Source organism: Mytilus trossulus, chromosome 4 (genome assembly GCF_036588685.1).
Source record: "Mytilus trossulus isolate FHL-02 chromosome 4, PNRI_Mtr1.1.1.hap1, whole genome shotgun sequence".
NCBI lineage: Eukaryota > Metazoa > Mollusca > Bivalvia > Mytilida > Mytilidae > Mytilus > Mytilus trossulus.
In genome coordinates, this window is record NC_086376.1 from 16,674,303 (window position 1) to 16,692,112 (window position 17,810).

At 30.8% G+C, this 17,810-nt stretch overlaps 1 protein-coding gene across 1 annotated transcript in view; it reads right to left on the reverse strand.

Annotated features, from left to right (window-relative positions):
• LOC134713762 (adipokinetic hormone/corazonin-related peptide receptor variant I-like) overlaps positions 1–17,810 on the reverse strand; it is a 66,118-nt gene that overhangs the window by 43,024 nt on the left and 5,284 nt on the right. The window lies entirely within an intron of this gene.

Consider the following 17,810-nt stretch of genomic DNA (forward strand, 5'->3'; position numbering starts at 1 on the left):
TTCAATCTACCGTATTACAGACAAGTCAGAAAACAATAGCGTTACAACCTGACGTAAAATCCCATCAATAGACCCGTCCATATTGTTCTGTTTGATCCATATTAATCGAATCATATGTCAGCGAACCTTTTCTTGATACCATTGTTTATAATAATGAGAGATTTTTATTCAGATACATTAGCAATATATAATGAATTAGTGAACATAATGCATCATATTTCGTTAGGTCCAAGGACATCAGAAACCAAAAACGTTTACTTAACAAAAGGTAAATAAATAATCCTTTGATACTGCATCTCGTCATTTAATTCTTAATCATTTCCTGTTGTTCTCAATGTTTTATATGGACAAACCTGAAGAACCAAATGTGATTTGATCAATTGTATTGAGCCCACATCTTTTGTCGTAGAACTACCGATTATACCACCCCACTCAATCATCTCGTTTGTATTAGTGTCAAAACATGAAACCAAAATGCTAATTATAAAAGTAAAATTTACATGTAAACTGAAACATTAAAGGCTATTGTTTTCAAGGTCTATAATTTAACACTCCTGTTTTTGAACGCGTGTTTCAATAATAACTATGTAGCCTTGATTTGTAGATTTTCATCTTTTAGCACCGCGCGACATTTTGAACATCGTGTTGGTGACTATGAAAAAAATAAAACAAGTATTTACGTTTCTTAGATAAACAACTACATTATTACACCACCCAGGAACAAACTATCAAATACTAATGTAATTATAATCGACTTCCAATTTTTATCTAACTTGTTATGTTTCAGGCATAAACAAACAACAAAATTAGTTTGTTCATTTTTATTTTGCTTATAAATACTATTTTCTAGTGCTTCTTGATTTGAACCAATTAACACGGACTCTATAAATGACATCTGTGACACACAGAGAAGTAGATTTATTTACATTAACACGGACTCTATAAATGACATCTGTGACACACAGAGAAGTAGATTTATTTACATTTAGTACCAGCTATGATATGAAGATACAAAATATTGATTCGATCTTATTTCACATCAGAATTGATTTTCAATCTGTCCCTTGTCCATTTTCGCGAGACAATCATGATAGTTTCTCTAACAGAACAATTAACCGTGACAGCGACTTGAAAGATCATTATGCTAGCCTACAAAAAGGTTTTAAAAAAAGTTTCAAATTTATGTAATATTTTCTGCAGTCAGTATTTCCTAATAAGTGATAGTAGAAGTGTTCCAATCATAAATATTATCTATTTACTTATTTTAATAATACACCAATAATTAGAGGATACAGTTATATTGTGAATTTATTGTGGCTTATCTTTTATTTTGATTTCAAACTGTTTACCTTTTAATATCGAAATAAAAAAGATTGTCAAAAGATGGGATACAATTAAAATATTGTATTTTTTTCTCTTTCTGTACGCAACTTCAGTTATTATTAGTTACATAGTGTGCTAGTTACATGTACCTAATACGGTATATATGGAATTTACTGACCCCATATATACCGTATTATGTCATCAGCAAAATATGTAACGAATGTATCTTACCGACTATATTAACGTGTAAAAGTTAGACTTGTGATCTATCATATTGAGCAAACCAGTCTTCAATACTGTTAGCAATAAGAAACTAATTCCATTGATTCTACAAGAACAATAGACAACGATAACAACTTGTTAGGTTTAAATGTGTTTAATCATTCGGAATTTATTTCAATCTTAATCATTAATTCTTCGTCTATTGGAACATTTAAGATTTTTTCTGAGTTCCGTATTGTTTTTATAAAGGGACTTAACACCTCTACTAACCGTGTATGAAATAAGCCCCGCCTCCCTGCCACCTAATATGTAATATAAAGGGACGTAACTCCACTACTAACCGTGTATGAAAGAAACCCAGCCTCCATTCTAACCTATTATCAAATATACACGGTATCCACACGGACTTTTTTAACCAATCAAATTCCTAGAAATGAATAGGAGGTAAGATAAAAGTATTTACATACACTCTGTGCTCAATGCTTGTTCTCTTTTGTCATAAATTGTCATAGGAGATTCTAAAAGTTTTCACAGCCTTCTGTTATATTTGAAATTGAATTCATATGTACATTAAAATTATATTCACTGTCGGATAATATAAAATAATTTTGTACTTGTGACAAAAAAGGTAAAAAATATTGGCAATGCATGGTTTTGTTCAGATCATACACGTGAATGATATATCAGCATCAGACAATGTACGGTTTTCTCCCATTAAAACTTAAAAGTATATGGCCATTATTAGATTATAAGATAATATGATTTCCTTGCTATTAAATCAGGTATTTTGCACTAAAAGCATATTGATGCGTATTATGTATTCCCTTTTATCAAGCAGTTGTGTTGTTATCGTTTTTTGAAGTTGAGAGCTTTATCTGTAATGATTTAAATTATAAGTTACGTATAATTCTCAGTAATTTTCCAACGATTAAAATAGAAAAAAGCAGCATTGAAAACTGAAACTTTTTAACTACGTCATATATTCATCCGGTAAAATGGGTGTTGCGATTTTGGACTTCAACAAAAAGCAAGAGTAAATATATTGCAGCAAGCTCTTAATCGCACCCTAGTGTAGATTATGGAAGCGATTCAAATTTCTGCCATAAACTCGAAATTTCCCTAGAACTTAAAAAAAAAAAAAAGGTAGGCATAATCGATATTCTTTAAAGGGATACAGTTTTATACAGCGAATTGGGACAACAGATATACAATTTTTTACATTCAAATGTTCCCGGATTAGAATAGTTTAATCTTAATTTTAACCCTCCTGTCCTCAATCTTGACAAATTTAAGATATGTTTAAGATAATACAAATAAATATAAAACCCATAATTCATGCAAATATAAAACAAAAGAAATAAAAGCAATCCCATCAAGGACAAAATGACATCTTTTGATAGTAAGCGTCTGACTTAAACTTAGTCATAGTCCTTCAAAAATGTATGAATTTTGATTTTTTATTAGACAACTGGAGGACAGGCAAATACAAAACATTAGGTATCTGAATCATTCTTGACATAATTCACGATAAGCTGCCAACAAAAATATATGCATTCGAATGTTGTTTAGGTTGAAACATTCCAAACGCACCTAAAAGGTTCATCGATGGAAATCCAGTTATGTAAAGATCTTACTAATTACCACACAGAAAATTAAAGCGAAATCTTTTAATTTCGCCAATAATCAGATATTGACAAAAAGATATACGATATTATGTAAATATGGTTCAGTCAAGCACAGTAGGATTATTTACAATTATTGCTGATGATGGAGTTCATTAAAATATGTGTAAATGCTAATGAAACATTATTCATAATGTCTTATTCGTACTACCAGAAAGTACAAAATATTACTTGTATATGAACTATTTAAGAATGCTTATAGTACATAAATAAATTATGATATAAAATATCAAGATTGATTGTCAATGAAACACATATATTGTTGAAGACATAAACACTAATGGGGAACTCTTTGGTCTCCAACAATGAGCACACTCAATACCGTATAGTAAGCTATAAAATTTCCGACAGAATACAATGAATAACTAAAGGTCTGATTTATTACAAAGCCAATAGACAATAACACGTGTTACAGGCATGATTCAGCTGGCCCCGAAACAAAAATGTTTAGTAATAATGGTCATATAATACTCGACCAATAAATTAAGTTAAAAAAAAACTGCCACAAAAACTTTTGCGATGCATGTTTACATTTTTCGGATGTTTTTTTCTAGTCTACTTGACACATATATCTGGTCTAAGTTGAGCTTAAATAAGGACAATAAACGATACCTAACAAGCACAATTTATTTCCAATACAATTGTTATTTCTATTCAATACAATGGTATTACCAAAAGTTACAACATGATCTTTTGCGTAAGCTCTTTTTATGTAACTCTCTGTAATTGTTTAAGAGATACTATTTTCAGCCAATGTCAATGTTTATGTCTAACTTCTCAAACCCTTTGTGTACTATTATAAATTGTTACTTGGAAGGAGAGTTGTCTTATTGGCACTCATACCACATCTTCCTATATCTCTTTACATTTTCAACTTGATGAAAAATAATGTAAAAACAACTCTTTTCAAATTGTCAATTACATGTATATGTAAATCATAATTATGGTGACACTCAAAGTAAAAAGTAAAAGAACAAAAAATGCGAACTCCGAGGAAAATTCAAAACGGAGAGTTATTTATCAAACGACAATGACAAATCTAAGCTTAAAACCTGTCATATATCTGACTTGGTACATGTATTTCCTTAATACTTGTATGTAGAAAATGGCGAATTAAGTTACGATTTCGTTATTTTTCATAGCTAAACAACAAGGATTTATCTTATCAAAATGATTTTGTGATATGTTTTTTTTTAAACGAGTACACTTATTGCTCTCATTCTTTAGTTTTCGTATTAAAGTTGGAGTTTTGATGTTTTTTGGGATTTCTTTTGCCATATCGTTTTACGTTGTTTTTTTCACGTATGAGTTTGAATGTCCTTTTCACATCTTCCGCCTTTTTTTACAATCAAAGTCAATATATTAAGACTACAAATCCTGATTGGTAAAGATATATGTTCCGGACCATATGAGTATTTGGACCATACGCGTATGGTCATGACCATATGGGTATATACTCATATGGTCCGACCATACGCGTATGGTCGGACCGTACGCGTATGGTCGGGGTAATTAACAGGTAGATATATATGCTAACCTCTTTATGTAACCCGTCTAGTTGTCACGTCATTAAAAAGACACTACCAAAGGTCATTTTTTTCATTTAAAATTAGTAATAACAAGATAAAGAAAAAAAAATAAGCAGTTTCACACAATTTTATCACTACTCAAAACTATAGTAAACACATATTTTTTCATTACCGATATGTTATAACGAGTGAATGCATGGCAAAATGTCGACCTGGGAAGATAACTATGGTACCGTGTGGATGCAAAGGTCACCCTACGCATCCATGTAAGAATACAATTAGCGATGAAAACTAACTTTGGCATCACTTTTTAATGTTATTTGAATTGTAAATAATACAATTGCATGTATCAATAATTGTTATTTTATAACGTTTTCTCATGTATATTATTGAACAATATACCTATTTGGTCCAAATACCCATATGGTCCGGCCCGTTTATAACCAAACGAGTATATACTCATATGGTCCGACCATACGCGTACGGTCGGACAATACGCGTATGGTCGGACCATATGAGTATACGCATATGGTCATGACCATACGCGTATGGTCCAAATACTCATATGGTCCGGAACATATACACAACATATTCTCTAAACATATTTTTATTGTTATGATTATGCCGTTGTCCTGTTCAAATCACAAAATGAAATTCTATTACATATATGAATATAAGAAAATGTGGTATGACTGCCAAAGTGAGAACTCTTTATAAAAGTCACAATTTGTAAAAGTAAACCATTATAGATAAAATACGGCCTTCAACGGGGAGCATTGGCTCACATCGATCTAGGATATTTTTCAATCCAACCAATAGAACATGAGACAAAAGTAAAATATATCTTCCGTTAAACGCTTACATAGACAAATTACTTTCTCTTTTTTTTTTACTTGTAACGATGTTTTATGGTAACGATTTTGATTAACCAGTAGATGAAGCACAAATGAAGGGAAAATAGAAACCATAAAGTAGTTAAAGTAAATACAGAGTTTTAGATTGTCTGTCATTATTCTTAGACGAGAAATACAAGTAGGTCATAATTGTTGATTACTGCAATTCTCATAATCAGTTAGATATTCAATTGTCAAATAAAAGGTATAAAAACAGCATTTTTTATGTATTCGCCGATCAGTCTAGATTACTAACAACTTAAACGAAATATAGTCAGTTTAATTTAAAAGTTGTAATTCTAGGGTTAGAAATCCCTCATGGAAATGTGAGAGCACTAAAGTGACTTCACAAATACAGAAACCAAAGCGCCGATCAAAATCACAGGGTGTTATCGATACAATATAAAAATAAGGAGATGTTGTGAAATTGCCATTGAGACAGTTATCCACCATAGTTCAAATGGAATGGGTCCGTTAGCACCCATAGACAATCGTACGGCCTTCGAGTTTATTTTTAATATATATATACAGCTTGATATTTTAGTCACAAAAAGTAAACCTCAAATTAAGCACGTGTACTATCCTCTAGATCTGTATCATGAAACTGCAATCGAGGTCATATGATTGCAATTTTTTTTCCATATTTTTTACTTATACCATATATCATATGTCCGAAATTGAAAATACCCATCAGGCGATAACTTTTGTATGATCTATGAAGTTACTGTAAAAGATGAAATAATTTTTTTTAACGCATTTGAGAAACCACGAATCGGTTTGATTCTATGAATGTTCTGCTACATAATTTAAATGTCGTCTATTAGTAAAGTGAGTTTGGGATTTACCGTAATTAGCTATAGGTAATAGTTAACCAATGAGGTCAGTATAAAATCATCCAGTTGGCTGGAGGCTTTCAATCATAGGTATATATGCTAATGGTTTTGATTTCGAATCCCAGAATAGACACTGGATTTTTATACATAAATATTTCTAGTTAGCCTTCTCCACATAAATAGTTCTATGTTTTATTGTGGATAAGTTATTCCCGCCAAAACGCTACAAAACAAAGGAAAGCTTGCAAAACAAACAAACTCAAACTAGGTTGATCTGGTAGTGGTAACCTGCTCAGATTACCCCTGGTAGAACAAAGGAGCTGGTGTTTTCTGAACGCTACAAAAGTAGAAACAAATACATCGTGTAATAAGTCTTTACTGACCCGGTTTGAACTTTCAATAATGATCAATAATGCATGCACATGTTGTTGGTAAACAGACTTATTACAAACTTAGAAACAAATACATTGTACTTCGTTTAATCAGGTTGTAGATAGAAACAAATGTAGCGTTTGTGCTAGCAAACGACAAACGACAAACTGCAGTCGCATTTTTAGCGTTTGCATCGTTTGTCAAGTTTATGTTATCTTTGCAAACGTGTGTTTAAAGGAAATGATCAAAACATGTGCGCGCTTAGCTGTTTGCATCGTTTGTGTAAGAAAGAAATGTTAAGTTTCGGCTATGCGTACCTCATATTATTGATTTAAATATTGTAACTATAAGTCGTCAATCAGATATGTCGATTCCTAGATTAGGTGCGAGTCGTGTAGCCTTAAATCTGTATCATGCATTTATATCAAATCTATAGCAGTTTTGAAGGGAGCGTTTAAAATAGTTTTACTCATGAAATTATCTTTATTTGATTAAAACAGGGAACTACAAAACAAACCAAATACTGCTAATTCCTAAAATAAAATAAAAAACATCAGATAGAATAGAAAAGTATACTGTGGCAGGGGTTTGATAAAATGCAACGAAATTTATTCCATTTTTTTTATCTCCAAGTTTATGAGTACAATCAACATAATATATTGTGAAAAACGCATCGTAGTAGCTTGAATGACTGCGCTAAATAGCCTTTATTAAATTTGATCTGAACATGTATATTCCGTCAAAACGCAGGCGATTGTAATTATGCAGTCGTTGTTATCTGCCATATTTTTTTATTATTTTTTTACATTTTTACCTTACAGTATCATCCTTCCCTTAAGGGGATGGGATATATCTTGAAAACATTTATGATTTAATGTTGAAAACTCTGTTTTATGCTTGGTAATGGGTCCTTAATTAGATATTAATGATGTATTTCTAATCGTTTAATATAATTTACATCACTGAAAATAATTTGTCTTTTATGTCATGGCATATAAATAAATAATCCAACATTCCCATTTATGAGAATTTCAACTTGACTTTTCCTGCTTGATAGAAACTTTGATATTGAAAGTCATTCTAGTAAAAGAACCACAGTACAACAGAAAACAATTTACGTTTTGAAAGTATCGATTTGTTTTTGCAGTCTTTGTTTACAAAAACATTTTTAATTGTGTTAATTAAAAGGCTGCTATTTGTATTGATATTAAAGATGAAGCACTTTATTAGTCAAGACTTTTGAAAAAAAAATCGCTTTAACCTGGAACACATCATTCCACTTTGCATCAGCTTATTCAATCCTTACTAAACATCGTGATATTGGAATTTTTTTTAGTGGGAACCTTTCATTACAACTCAAGTTTGTAAAGCGAACTGGTACTGGTATACCGTCTAAAGTGTTTTAATAAAGATTCATACAATTTGATTTTGTTTTGTTTAATGTAAAACCCGACTTTATATCAATTGGATTTTAATATCTTAATGACGTCAGAAGTGTGGCTTTGTCAGCAATTTGAACTTTAAGCAGGAAAAGGCTTTTAAGTAAAGTGAATAATTACATGTTTCTTGTAAATTTTAGCGCAATTGAAAATATATAAATGCATTTAAGTACTATTAGGTATCAAGGTGAGGCGAGTTTAATCTCGTTTATAACTTAAAATGTGCAATTGAAGCTTTATTGTTGCAAATGTTGTCTTTAAACGGTTTTTATGTTTTTGGCCTTCAAATATTTTTGTCACGAGTGTGTAAGCTGGCGGTTATTCCAAATGTTTTTTTTATATGCACTATTACGAGCTTGACAGATGGCAAAACAACTGTTTTATTATATGTTAGACAATAATAGATATCTGTTCTGGATTATGTGTTTGTTAAGACTGGTGTTTCTATGGCATAGATCTGGTATCTTCATTTTTTTTTTGATCGCATCAATCAAAATGTATTTTAAATAAAAGATACCATACGCATGCATCAAATAATTTTATAATTTCCATGACTTATATACACCTAACAATGCATAGAGGACAAGGACAAGTCAAGACAGTTTCAGCGGTATATATGTAACAAGCTGTCAAAAGCGCCTCACTAACAAGTATATATTTCCCAGTTAACAATAATATTTCAGAGTTAACGATTTCAATCAGGAATTCGTGAAAAGAGTATTGTTACTTTACAAATAGTTATCAAATGATAAATATGAAACCTTTGCAGACTCTGATATAACAAAGTTGCCCGTTAAGGTTTATTGTTTATAGAACTGACATTGAAGCTTTTAAAAAAAAGCAATAATATTTGATAATCACACTTAACTATTAATTTTATGGGAATCATAGGGTTGCTTTTTTTTGTTTAACAAAATTATCTATCCTCACTTCTTTAATTTAGTATTTTTAAACACACATTTTATACATGTACACGCACACACAACCACAAAATAACGACACTAACATTTCAGCTTTACAAAAACAAATAAGATTTGTTTTACGAAAAACTTTGATTTATAGATTGTCTTTTATCGTAAAATGCGCATCAACATTTTTCCAAATGCAATTTAAATGTAGCTGCATGTAATATTGTGTCATGTTTTCATCAGTCAGAAGAAGATTTTACCACTGTCTTGGTAAACTAATTGTAAATAGCGAAATAGTTCTTCTGTATCACCCGCCATAGTAAAGATCATATAGATTTTATTTCTTCTGTATAACACGCCATAGTAAAGATCATATAGATTTGATACCCATAAATGTTTGGTAATATACATGGCTTGCAAACTTCTACCAAACCTAGTAATTACAAAACTGCAATCAAATTACATCATTGGAAATTGGTGTTACCATGAAAATGTTATGCGAATCTCTATTAAAAGTTCGATTTTGACTTGACATGTTACATAAACTATCCATGTTACTAAAACTCATCACCAACCTCGATATCAAATACGAAAATGGCCTTTGATTTTTACCAGCCTATATTTATGAATTGTGTAATATGAACATGTCTTTAGACAGGAAAACCAGTGTATATGCTACTCCTTATAATAACCTACTTGAGCTACTGTCGGATTATGAGCAATTTGTTTGTTTTCTTGTTTTTCGTTTTCATTATTATTATTGGTAACATTTTCTATCACTTGTGATCTATGCATATATAGCACTCTATCTGAGTATTAGTATTGGAAAACTTTAATCGCTAGAGATTATTTGCACAATATATAATATCATACTGAAACTAGACAGACTCTTGTTGATTCAAGTAATTTACATAATTATGCATATATAGTTATATCAAAGAAGAATTTTGAGGTTCACTTTAGTATTTTTTATGATGTATCATAATATTATCTCCCCACCAGCATCAACATCCAAACAGTTTAGTCAATCTCCGATTACATGCTTATATTCAGGAACATAATGGGACGATTTCATTGTTTTATATCTTAATTAATTGATTCATTGATATCTTAACTTCCGGTAAGAAATAGTTCATGCATGTTCCGGATGAGAACGGGAAGAGAGTCCGGGAGATAGGACAACCACGTTAAACATGGCCTTAAACGTACCGCTTAAAGGTTTGTTGCAATAGTTCTTAAAGTGAAAAGAGTATTGCACTCTCTTTGCAGAAAAGATCTTTAAATAAACAACCAAACCTGAACACTTTTAAGTAATACATATACAAAATTTAAGGTATATCTTACCATTGACATAACAAATCAAACAAATGTTGATATGAATATTCCGAATTGTTAAATATCATGTTATATTCAAATTTATTTTATCTGTTTGTTTTATATGGTGTGGACAAACTGAAATCCTACTGTTATTCAGAACAAAAGATTGTTCATCACTGGGAGTACTTTTTTTTTACAGTGAGTAAACCTTGAAGGAATGAAATAACGTTTCGAACTAAATGTCAAGGAATCGAAAATTTTATTATTTTGTAGTTTTCCAAGCGGAAGCTAATTGAGAATTTATGATTAGCTGCACAATAAGAGGTATTTGTTATAGATTGCAAAATGTAAATTACAAACTTGGCTATATAAATTAGATTATTTCTTCATTTCCCTAAAGACAGGGGAGAAGTATTTTTCATTGGAATTAATAAGAGATAAACCGTGTTGTAGCTGTAAGAAAGCTTAATTTGAATTCCAAAATCATTTTTTCAAATTTGAAATTGAATATTTTTTTCCAATTTCTTCAATTAATCTTATCAATACTGAATTTTTTACTGAAAATTAAGATAAAGAAACTAGCACTAAAAGTCAACTTTATCCACTAGTCGACTGAAATGGCATACATTTGTAGGACACATAATTTGTTTTCTTGTAGTTATATTACAAAACATGATGAGATAATACAAGTAAGATTTATGAACTGTCTACGAGAAGAGCTTTTAATCACTTTACAATGAGATGTCGTAGTATAAAATCCTATCGATATCAGGATAATATTTTGGTTGAGAATTCGTGTCATGTATGTCAGAATCAGTCAAATCCGGAATGTACAGAGAATAAAAGTACATCATAACATTTACAATAAGCAGACGGGAAAAAAACACTAACTAAAAGTACATGTTCATGTATACAATCAACTTGAAACATCTAATTGTTTGTTCTTTTTGATTTTATGAAACAGATTTATGTCGCTATTATATTATTGTGTTCCTTTTAATTATATTCAAGTGTGAAGTGATTCTTTTTTAAATTTTTCTTTTATATAAGTAGCAAGTACAGTTTTTAAACAGAAGGAAGTACTAAAATGACGTTTTTGTATGTCATTACATTTTAACAACACATGTTCAATTTGCGTAAAGAAGTTCATGTAACAAAGATAATTGAAAGCAAGTAGAAGTCTATATTTTTAATCATCTGAAACTGCCGCATCTGGCACTATTATTTTATGCTTTGTCTTTATATTTTTTTTATGTGCTATGTTGATTAACATATTAACTATCTGTTGTCACGCATTTATTCGGTATACTTAGTATATGTTACAGTAATTGTAAATCAAGAATTACAGGTTGTTCAAAAACTTGATAGTAATTTTTTTGGTGTCGGTTAAGAAACATAATGAGTCATGGTATGTTTTCCAAAGGAACAATCATCCTCTACAATACAAATGAAATGGGTGTAAGCAATTAAAGGCAACCCTCGGCTCTTCGACAATGAACGAATCAACCGTATTATGGTCGGTTATAAATTCCCAAACATGAAAAACATGAAACAATTCAATTGAGAAAGCTAACTGTCTAATTTATATTATTTTTTTTTCTATAAAAAATAAATATGACAGACATTAACCAACAACAACCCCTGAAACACAAGGTCCTGACTTGGGTCAAACACACTAAGATGTGTCGGGGTAAAACAGGTTGTGTGAGCACTCAACACTCCTCCAACCCTGAACAATGGTGTAAAAGTAAAATATAATAACAAACTATAAAATTCAATTTAAAAATCAATTTAAAAATCAGTTTAAAAATGCATAGTTCATCAGATGAGTACAAATAGAAATACATTTGTGTCATATTGAGTCTAGCATGGTGAACTCTCGAAGTCTTTCGTGTGAGTGCTGTATTTATGACCTATATCTATTAATAACTGTAAAAATTAGTTTGTCGCTTTGACCGATAAGCTTTGAAACAATTTCCGTATTTTGAAATTTAGATTACGCAACACATGATACGTTTTTATTTGTGTTTGGTTCATTTCTTTGATAATGTTTGGTTAAACAGGAAATGAAGACAAGGCCGTAAAACATTATTACGTAACGTCAATTGCATGTAGAGGTAAAAAAATTACAACTATCAATCGGTAATGATGGCACTTTAAAATCTTCTCGTAACCTTATTAGCTACATATTAAATAGTAATTATGTAATAAATTTCGAAAATCAAAGTAAATCTTTCCGTTTATATTACATTTGATGATCATTTCTGTATAATTACTATCTTTTAAAGTACAAAATAAATATGCAATTCGTTTGTTATTGCAACGAAACGGGCGAAAAATGCACACGAACTAGCTCTTCTTCTTGGTTTTAAACCTCGCAAAATTATAAGTAATCATATATCAACATGACATTCAGGGCAGATAAATCTTGACCTGATAAACAATTTGACATCTTGTCAGATTTGCTCTAAATGCTTGGTTTATTTAGTTATTTTTTTTTATCCTGGCAAACTTTAATTGATATAAGTCACGGTTTTGCATGACCTTGAATACTTTCATTTTCTGTTACATGTTATAAAATTAAACATGTGAAACTGGTCATTTCAGGAAATTCAAAATAGACACAACAATGTTAATCTTGATGAAAATTGACATACCGAACACGATATTCTATTTTAAAAAGCCTGCCGCCAATTTTAAGGTAAGTGATTGGAGTAACTTTAAACAACAACGTTTAGGATCTGGTATCGAGATTTACGGGATATTTGAAATATTCTTGTTGAAACGCTTCACTGGTAATCCATTAAAAAAAACCAACATCTTTATTATTAAAAATGATGGCATCGTCAGCCTGGAAATTGATTGATGAATATTTGAATATTCGTGTACATTTAATACTAATGCTTGAATTTGTAATAATTGGTTAATTGAACCATCTTATGTGTGGTATTTTTCAATCATCGTCAGTAAAAAGCTATAAATACTTCCTGTTGTCTATTTTCTAACAACATATATATCAAATATTTAGAGGATGACGTAAATATGTGGTTATTCTACTTGGGACATTTTTTTTATCCTTAATGTGTCAAATGATTTCGGGGGTAATTGGCTAATCTTACATCTTGTATATCGCATCATGAACATTTAAAGCAAGGGTAACAATAAAACTTATAACTTGAATCTTTGTTATAAAAGCAAATGTATACACCGTGATGAATAACATTTAGCCACCAATTTCATTCGCCGAATATTACTGACAGCAAACTTTTGTTTTCTCTTTAAACTGCAAGTATATCCACGAGTTGTAATCCGTGACCGTCTGGCTTTACAAAATTGAAAGAAGAAGTGTTCTTATTTGTTTAAAATAGAATTCAGACATCACTGTGTCCGTTAACTTTAGTTTCGGGCTAAGACTGTGATGTGATCTTATTAGTTCATACAGTCATCAGAACAATTCTAGACAAGCGAATATGAAAGTGTAATACAATTGTAATACAAATTAACTGGTCAAGGGAATACAGATAAAAATACAATAATGTATGTATAGAGTGAACTGTTAAAAAGCAAACATAAAGATCCGTTCTATCAAATACTTGATTTCATTGTTTACAGGAAACTGACTAATGCTTTGCGGTATCAGCTTTGCTCATTGTTCAAAGCCGTAAGGCGGCTTATAGTTGTTAATTGCTGTGCCATTTAGAGTTGTCTCATTCACAATCACATTACATATTCCTAAATATATACACTATACTAGATAATTTCTATGGACATGTGATAAACGTATCTGTAATGTAAAATTTCAACATGGTTTTTAGTTTATTTTAATATTACAGCACACACTCCAAATCCCTTGTGTTTCACACTGTTAAAACGAAGGCTTCAACAATGAATAATAAACCCCTCTACAAAGCATTCGGTATCTATACACTTGTCAATTAAATAAATGATGTAAGGTTAACATCATCTATAATCTCAAAATAACGATAGTCATCTCTAAACTTTCACACACATTTATACCCTTTTAGCTTCAATAGTTTTTTTTTATCAAATAAAACGTCGTAGTTGCAATTTATCAAACTTATTATCACATATTTATGACTTTTCTGAAAGATATCAACTGACTTGAAATAAGGTTTTAGCTTACCTTTTATCTCTGTCTATATGTAGCAATTATTGTATATTTTATACTGATTGATTCAATAATGGCTACATAATTCGAAACAATTTCTATATATTACATTCAAATTTAAAAGAAATTGTTAAATACTTCAATGGAACCGTATTCAAACGACGCAAAACATATATCATTGGTCTGTCGAATGCCATACGTGAGGAAGTTAATAATGGTTGTCTTTCGTTAAAACACAGTGTATTTATCATTTTGAAATTTTGTTATGACCAAAGTTCTTCGAAAGCCTTCTGTTTGATATACATGTATTGACATCTCTTTTATAATCAGCACGATTTAGAACTTGACTTATTTTATAAATATTTGTGGCCTGTTGAGGCGGCATGTTGACCTATCGGTGTCTTTTGTGTGGTTTCTGTGTTTTAACGCACATTTAAAAATGTACATTTATCCAAATCTACTTTATTGGATTAACCGATAAGCGTTGAAAAGGATTTAAAAATCAAAATTACACAACATTTGATACGATTTTATAATGTTACGTATACAGGAAATTAATACTAAATGCAAGGCCACAACACATTATGACGTAACGTCAATTACAAGAAATGGTAAAAACTAACAATCGGTAATGAGGCACTTTAAAATCTTCTCGTAACCTTATTAGCTACATGTTACATAGAATTTTTACAATAAACCTCAAACGTCAGAGTAAATCTTTCCGTTTTTGCTACATTCGATGATCATTTCTGTATAAACATTATCTTTTTAAAGTATAATAGGGAAAGAAATAGTATGCAATTTGTTTGTTATAGCTACGAAACAGACGAAAATCCTGTAAGTACTAGCTCTTCCTGGTTTTGAATATCATAAAATTATGTTAAACTTTGGCTGATACACGGTGGTAGTCTCAATCATGACGTACGCATCTTGTATGCAAATTTGCAAGTTTTTATTAAGTTAAACTTTATGCTACAGCTCAGATTAACACTGAATAAAACAAAGAATTCAGCAATAATTTATACACTAATTACGATTCAGCATTCATATAACTGTCAATTAATAAAGTTGTGGTAACATCATCTATTATCTTAACCTACGACAATCATCTTTAATGTTTAACCAATTAATGCCAACTTTTACACTTAAATAACTCTTATCATATAAAAGTAGAAGTTGCAATTTACCACACTTATCATCACATATTTAAGACCTTTCTGACATATATCAACAGACGTGAAATAACTTTAGTCTTATCTTTGATCTTTGTCTATTCGTAGCAAATATCGTTCTGTCATACTACTTGATTCAATAGTGACTGTATGATTTGAAACTATGTTTTATACTTGTTGGGAGGTACTTTTAAAAATGGAACAGTATCCTAACGTCACAAACATGTAGCATTGGTGTGTCAGATGCTAGACACAATGATCCTTATTTGTGGTTCTCTTTTGTTTAACAAAATGACTCTGTCATCTATGGAGTTTTGCTATAAACAAAGATCTTAGAAAACATCTGTTTGACATACTGTAATATCTTTTACAATCCAAGGGTTTAGAGCTTGGATAATTTATATACAAAAATTTCTGTTCTGTAGAGAGCAGAAGTCTTTTGTGTGGTTACTGTGTTGTGTATTAAACGCATATTTATATAATTTTCCAAATCGTTTTTATCGGAATAACTGATCAGCGTTGAAACGAATACCCACCTTAAATTTATATTGCGTAACACTTGAAACCATTTTATGTAATGGATGGCAGTTATTTGATTTTGCTTCATTTCCTTCAAAATTTTACGTTTAACAGAAAATGAATACCAGTTGCAAAGCCGCAAAACACTATTGCGTAAAGTCAATTGCATGAAGAGGTAAAAACGTACAACTTAAATCTGTAATGAGGCACTTTATAATCTTCTCGTAACCTTATTAGCTACATATTGAACAGCATTTCTGCATTAAACTTCGAAAAATCAAAGCAAATCTTTCCGTTTTTGCTCAATTGATGATCTCTTCTGTATAAACACTATCTTTTTAAAGTACAAAATAGAAAAAAAAATGCGATTCGTGTGTTTATGATACGAAAGAAATCGCGTATGAACTACCTCATATTACTGGTTTTATATCTGGTAAAATTATATGTTATCATATGTTTACAAGTACACTGAATTTCGGCTGGTGCATAGTGGTAGTCTCAATCATTACATTGTCATTACATTATAACGTCATTGGCTTCGCAAAATGTAAATGCTTCAAGTTTTGCAGATGATTATTTCATATGATATGTAAAGGAATAAAACATGATCGCCCGGTAATATTGTGAAAACTTACATACCTATTTTAATTTTAATGCTAATTTACATTAGCAACACAAGTTGTGATCTTATTACGACCGTCGTCAATGTCAAAGTTAAATATTGGCGTATCGTACAACAACGTTTAGCAGTTGGAGTTGAGGTATCCGGTATACTTCAAATGTTTTCTTTATGACGTGTTATGGGTATTTCAATAGAATAGGAAAAATAGTAAGATGGAAAGAGTTTGCGCAGGCAGCGAGTGTTTGACAAAATTTTAGGTACATTAACTTCTACTGCTTGAACTTGTTATAATTATTAGATTCATCTCACGTGTTTTCTTTTCTTCTTGCATGCTTCCGCAAGGACTCCTCCGGGTTCGGGAATTTCTCGCTATAATGAAGACCTGTGGGTGACCTTCTGCGGTTGTCTTTTCTATGGTCGGGTTGTTGTCTCTTTGACACATTCCCCATTTCCATTCTCCATATGATTCAGTAATTATAAATGCTGCATATACTCTCACTTGTTTTTTAACAACACGAATCTCTCCAATGAAAAGAGGTGTAATTGTTGATTTATTATCGCATCATCAACAATTAAGTATAACTGGTAAAAATAAAACCTTACATATGGTAATTACTTATTTTCGAAAATGCAGACATTCATCATTGATCCAAATGTATCATTCGCCGAACACTCATAACATGTTTGTATCTGTAAAAAAGGGTTTTCAAATCATATGCCGTGACTAACTGTCTCTTCAAAAATTGAAAAGAGGTGTGTGTTATTTTGTTTTAAAATATAAATCAGACAAAGCATTCACTGTGTCCGTAACCTCGATTTCGGACTAAGTATATGATGTAATCTTATTAGT